At 41.2% G+C, this 7,164-nt stretch overlaps 1 protein-coding gene across 1 annotated transcript in view; it reads left to right on the forward strand.

Annotated features, from left to right (window-relative positions):
* LOC311104189 (carbonic anhydrase-related protein 10-like) overlaps nucleotides 1-7,164 on the forward strand; it is a 37,159-nt gene that overhangs the window by 20,911 nt on the left and 9,084 nt on the right. The gene's annotated exons all lie outside the window — the stretch shown is intronic.

Genomic DNA, 7,164 nt, shown 5'->3' on the forward strand with positions numbered 1-7,164 from the left:
GTAACACACTACGCCGCCAGGGACTCAAATCCTGCAGTGCCAGATGTGTCCACCTGTTTAAGCCAGTACATGTCCAGGCCCGTCTGAAGTTTGCTAGAGTGCATTTGGATGATCCAGAAGAGGATTGGGAGAATGTCATATGGTCAGATGAAACCAAAATATAACTTTTTGGTAAAAACTCAACTCGTCGTGTTTGGAGGACAAAGAATGCTGAGTGCATCCAAAGAACACCATACCTACTGTGAAGCATGGGGGTGGAAACATCATGCTTTGGGGCTGTTTTTCTGCAAAGGGACCAGGACGACTGATCCGTGTAAAGGAAAGAATGAATGGGGCCATGTATCGTGAGATTTTGAGTGAAAACCTCCTTCCATCAGCAAGGGCATTGAAGATGAAACGTGGCTGGGTCTTTCAGCATGACAATGATCCCAAACACACCACCCGGGCAACGAAGGATTGGCTTCGTAAGAAGCATTTCAAGGTCCTGGAGTGGCCTAGCCAGTCTCCAGATCTCAACCCCATAGAAAATCTTTGGAGGGAGTTGAAAGTCTGTGTTGCCCAGCAACAGCCCCAAAACATCACTGCTCTAGAGGAGATCTGCATGGAGGAATGGGCCAAAATACCAGCAACAGTGTGTGAAAACCTTGTGAAGACTTACAGAAAACGTTTGACCTGTGTCATTGCCAACAAAGGGTATATAACAAAGTATTGAGAAACTTTTGTTATTGACCAAATACTTATTTTCCACCATAATTTGCAAATAAATTCATAAAAAATCCTACAATGTGATTTTCTGGATTTTTTTCCCTCATTTTGTCTGTCATAGTTGACGTGTACCTATGATGAAAATTACAGGCCTCTCTCATCTTTTTAAGTGGGAGAATTTGCACAATTGGTGGCTGACTAAATACTTTTTTTCCCCACTGTAAATGGTTCTGTTTACAGCGACTTTGAATTTACTTCAACGTGTTGACATTTAGTAATAATTTGGATGCTGCGACAGTCAATAGCAGGACATTAGTCATTTCCTATCTCACTTGCTCCCATGATGCCCACAAACCATACTCACTCGCACACACTGACACACTGTCACCCAATTCAATCATTAACTTACCCTAGTAACCCACAAACAGTTGCTAATAGAAAACATTTAGTAGGCAACAAGTTGGCATTTTCGAAAGCACCAATGTGGAAAACTGTCAGTCGGGAAATGTCGGTCCTTTGAAAATATTGGTGCAATTATACAGTATAACCTATTTCATGTATTGTAATTTAGGGAAAGAATATCCTTATTATTTTAGGTTTATCCAGAAAATGGACAGCCTGCTATTACCAAGAGACAAGTTAGAGATAAGATAAAAGTTCCCTTAGTTCCTTTCGAAGGTTGAAGGACTTCGATGTCCTCGGTCTGTCACAGCTTTCACTTATGTTAAAATCCCAAACATCCTCAAGGAAGGGAGGGAGTACAAAGTGGTTTAGAAATGTCAGAGACTGAAGGAGAAGTAAGGTGGGTGAGGTGAGTGTCGGGTCAAATAACCGGAGGATTCATCATTCTGACAGGCTTCACATAGGGTGTCACCACTTAAAGACATGCGCCAGAACTTTGGCGACTCATTCCTACATTGCGGTGCCTTTTGGACCTCATAATTTTTATTAATTTTTATTTTATTCTATCAGTTTGACTTTCAGAAAAGTGTGCATTTTCCAACCTGTTAAGTGTATAATCCTAACAGGTTGGAACCTAACAGGGTGGAAATTTGGAGCCTAAATTAGCCATAGCTATGTGAGTGAGCAAGATTGAGTTAGCATAAGGAGATTAAGGGTCCCACTGTTCAGTAAGAATAGGAGCAAGGCAAGTTTCATTCCATCAGCCATCGGGCTGCTGAACATTGGGACATAGGACAGATGCAGGCCCAAAACACAGCCGATCAGTAGGCCGCAGAGACTTTGAATATGTGAAAATGTAAATGTGTGACTTGTGTACTAACTTTCCAGTTTTCAGTACTGCATGTAATATATTGTGTTTGTGTATTTGTATTCTGGCGTCACAGAATGAATTTCCATGTAAATGTACAATAAAGTATATCGTATCGTAATGGTGAACACTTGAACATAATTAAATAAAATTATAATAAATACAATAATCATGGAAAAAAGTTATTGAGAGAGAATTTAAAAGAATGAAAAAAATTAGCAATGAAGTGGTCCACGTATCTGCACATGTGACGTAGTACACAATTTTCGGGGACCACTTTTGGCTTGTGAGCACTACTTTCAGAACTACTGGCTGAAAAGTATATAAAAGTACTGAGAATCCCTTTAACAAAGATATTTAGGGGTTGTCTGAGGTCCACACAACATTCAAACAGACACAATGAACAGGGAATTTAGAATACACATTTTATTGGCAGAGATGTTTTAGCATATTTTGTCTTTCATGTTGCAAAATGATGGTTAACCAGCCAAAGGGGGAGCTACTGGTGCGCTTTTCGTGCACGATTTTGTGAGGATTTCCGTGTACCTATTTTGCGTGTTGTAACCTTACTGTGTTGGCGGAACAAGTAACATGCCTTCCGTTGCTTTGCCACCCCAAATGCATTGAACTGCCAGGAACAGGCAGTATTTCTGTCAACGTGTGTTTACTGGAGATTCTCTCTGCTGCTCGTGTTTAGCCCAGACAAAATTCTCTCCATTATTCTACTATTGTGGATCTCATGCTGAGTGTCTGTGAAGTTCAATAAAATCCCAACTTTGAGACAACGTGCCTCGCTGGATAGAATGAGTTTCTCGACAGAGAGGAGCTCACTTCAGAGTGTAAAGGCCACAGTTAGAGGGCGGCAGGTAGCCTAGCGGTTAAGAGCGTTGGGCCAGTAACCGAAAGGTCACTGGTTAGAATCCCCGAGCCGACTAGGTGAAAAATATGTTGATGTGCCCTTGAGCAAGGCACTTACCCCTAATTGCTCCTGAAGTTGCTCTGGATAAGAGCTAAATGGCATAAATGTAAAATGTGTGTTTTTCAGGCAGGGACATTAGAGGGCCTCCAGGGACCTAAGAGAAAACTGATGGGGGATTTAATAATCTAATCAAAGCTAGTCTAACTTCTCTTCTCAAAACATGGTGGAAAACCAAAACGACCTCCCGTTCTCACTGTTTTGAGGGCATTCACTGCAATTTCCTTTTGATTGATATAATAAATGGGAGAGTCTTGCGTTCTGCATGAAAGTGAGGTATGACATGTACAGTGCCATCAGAAAGAATTCACACCCCTTGACCTTTTCCACATTTTGTTGTGTTACAGCCTGAATTTAAAATGGTTTAAATTTAGATTATTTTGTCACTGGCTGATATAACGTCTTTTGATACAGGATTTGTTAATGTCTTTAAACTCATGAGCTGTATGTGGGAGAGAGGGCAAGGACACACCAGGTGTTATTGATGTCACTGGTGGGTGACAGAAGCTCGGTGTGCCAAGATAGATTGGGGGCCACTGGTGCTAATCTTAGGAGGAGTACGTGATGGAATGGCCTGGCTAGGGAGCCACACGATACTATGTAGGGGGATCCTATTGTAGGAGATGAGTGACACTCAATAATGGTTGGCAACTGTTGGATAGAAGTAGCTCGGAAAGCATTATATAAACTGAGAGATTTGTCTATGTAAGTCATTCGGATGACAAGAGGCTACGCCCGTACCGCTTGTCATATGAATCCAGTACTGTAACCATTAAATAACTCTGAATCAACTCTCCATCTAAGTGTTTGACTACTCTCTTGCATCCTGAACTTCTCGATACCAGAAAACTCATCATAACACTGGCCTACACACAATACCCCATAATGTCAAAGTGGAATAATGTTTTTAGACATTTTTACAAATTCATTAAAAATGAAACGCTGAAATGTCTTGAGTCAATAAGTATTCAAACCCTTTGTTATGGCTAAGTTCAGGAGTAAAAATTGGCTTAACAAGTCACATAATAAGTTGCATGGACTCATTCTATTGCAATAATAGTGTTTAACTTTATTTTTGAATGACTACTAAATCGCTGTACCCCACACATACAATTATCTGTAAGATCCCTCAGTCGAGCAGTGAATTTCAAACACAGATTCAACCACAAAGTCCAGTGAAGTTTTCCAATGCCTCGCAAAGAAGGGCACCTATTGGTAAAAAATGTTTAAAATCAGCCATTGAATATCCCTTTGAGCATGGTGAAGTTATTAATTACACTTTGGATGGTGTATCAATACACCCAGTCTCTATAAAGATACTGGTGTCCTTCCTAAGTCAGTTGCCAGAGAGGAAGGAAACCGCTCAGGGATTTCACCATGAGGCCAATGGTGACTTTAAAACATTTACAGAGTTTAATGGCTGTGATAGGAGAAAACTGAGGATGGATCAACAACATTTTAATTACTCCACATTACTAACCTAATTGACAGAGTGAAAAGAAGGAAACCTGTACAGAATAAAAAATATTCCAAAACATGCATCCTGTTTGCAACAAGGCCCTAAAGTAATACGGCAAAAAATATAGCAAAGCAATTTTTTGTCCTGAATACAAAGTGTTATGTTTGGGGCAAATCCAATTCAAGACATTACAGATACCATTCTCCATATATTTTCAAGCATAGTGATGGGTGCATCATGTTATGGGTATGCTTGTAATCGTTAAGGACTGGGGAGTTTTTCAGGATAAAAAATGAACGGAATGGAGCTAAGCACAGGCAAAATCCTAGAGGAAAACCTGCTTCAGTCTGCTTTCCACCAGACACTGGGTGATGAATTCACCTTTCAGCAGGACAATAACCTAAAACACAAGGCCAAATCTACACTGGAGTTGCTTACCAAGAAGACAGTGAATGTTGGCCTAGTTAAAGTTGACTTAAATTGGCTTGAAAATATATGGCAAGACTTGAAAATGGCTGTCTAGCAATGACCAACAGCCAATTTGACAGAGCTTGAAGAATTTTGAAAAGAATAATGGGCAAATGTTGCACAATCCAGGTGTGGAAAGCTCTTAGAGACTCTTAGAGACTACTGGTTACAGTACTTAGAGACCATGGTGCTTGCCTACGGAGCTGTGAGGGGAACGGCACCTCCGTACCTTCAGGCTCTGATCAGTCCCTACACCCAAACGAGGGCATTGCGTTCATCCATCTCTGGCCTGCTGGCTCCCCTACCTCTGCGGAAGCATAGTTCCCGCTCAGCCCAGTCAAAACTGTTCGCTGCTCTGGCACCCCAATGGTGGAACAAGCTCCCTCACGACGCCAGGACAGCGGAGTCACTCACCACCTTCCGGAGACATTTGAAACCCCACCTCTTTAAGGAATACCTGGGATAGGATAAAGTAATCCTTCTACCCCCCCTTACCCCAACCCACCCCCCCCCCCCCAAAAAAAAAAAAAAAACATTGTAAAGTGGTTAACCCACTGGCTATAAGGTGAATGCACCTATTTGTAAGTCGCTCTGTACTCCTGAGTGGCGCAGTGGTCTAAGGCACTGCATCGCAGTGCTAACTGTGCCACTAGAGATCCTGGTTTGAATCCAGGCTCTGTCGCCGCCAGCCGCGACCGGGAGACTCATGGGCGGCGCACAATTGGCCCAGCGTCGTCCAGGGTAGGGGAGGGAATGGCCGGCAGGGATGTAGCTCAGTTGATAGAGCATGGCGTTTGCAACGCCAGGGTTGTGGGTTCGATTCCCACGGGGGGCCAGTATAAAAAAAATATGTATTCACTAACTGTAAGTCGCTCTGGAAAAGAGCGTCTGCTAAATGACTAAAATGTAATGTAAATGATAAGAGCGTCTGCTAAATGACGTAAATATAAATGTAAATGTTACCCAGAAAGACTCACAGCTGTAATTGATGCCATAGGTGATTCTAACATGTATTGACTCAGGGGGTTGAACACTTATCTAATCAAGACCAATTTGTGTTTTATTTTTTATTACTTTTTTAGAAATGTTTGGATTTGGATTGACATTCGAGTATTTTGTGTAGAGTATTTTGTGTAGATCATTTGAATCCCACTTAGTAACACAACAAAATGTGGAAAAAGTCCAGGGGTGTGAATACTTTCTAAAGGCACTGTAGAACCTATCTCTCAAGCCTGAGGGACAGTTCACTGTACAGCAGAGGGGAAAGGCTTAACCTAACCTGATACAAAACAAATGTCTAATTATAATCAAATGTCCCCAAAATGTAAGCCCCCAATATTTGGACTCAATTCACTGAAGCAGAACAGCAATTAGTCCCAAGCCTTTTCAACTCAATGAAGCGTGGGGGGATTTTTGCCCCTGTAGCCATGTTTAATCTATCACTCATGGTAAGCAGCTTTTATGCTCTGTTTGGGAATGCTTAAAGCGGGCAGCAAAATCGGTAAATCCCTCAACAGGAGTGTTATTGTGTCAACTCCTCCTCTAGCATGACTTTAAGTACAAATGCATTGCATTCAAGGTAGCTAGAGCATTGTGTGTTGTCATAATCAATGATCATTGTGAATCTGAATGGAATTGAGGTTCATCTGCAAAATTTCAGCCTGTTTGGTAGGCCTAGTCTGTGGTGTCAATGAGACAGCACAGAATGGAGAGCATTTGAAAAACAGTTTGTGGTAGAATATCCAATTGAATGTCCATGCTACTGTTAATAAATTGAAGTTATGTTAAGAGATTTGATTTGGTTTGATTGAGTGACCATGTGACCATGCCCGGCCAGTATAAAAGCACTGATTTAGAGTGTAGTCGGTCGCTACACAAGATGAATTCAAGAACTGAAAAACTTCAAACATCTGCCGTTATAAAAAAAATCATAACCCTGTGAACTAAATATGACCTAAAACCTGTCTGCAACTATTTTAATATATATATTCTGTACATTGAATGCACTGTTAAGTGGGTACTCTAAATGTTCTTATTATATATTTTTCTATCAGACTTTAATGCACCACTGTTATCTGAAGGATTTTGAAGGCTGTTCAGTGAACAGTAGGTGGATTTAGAGAAAACATATTCGTATGACAAAGGGATAAGAGCGTCTGCTAAATGACAAAATAAAAATAAAATAGGGCCTCATCACATTTGTTTGCTTACTAGCCAGTAGAGATAATAGAATCCCCAAAACAGAGCCTACAACAAAGTATTGGCCCTAGTTTGTCACGATCGCCA

Source organism: Coregonus lavaretus (genome assembly GCF_964263955.1).
Source record: "Coregonus lavaretus genome assembly, chromosome: 28".
Classification (NCBI taxonomy): domain Eukaryota; kingdom Metazoa; phylum Chordata; class Actinopteri; order Salmoniformes; family Salmonidae; genus Coregonus; species Coregonus lavaretus.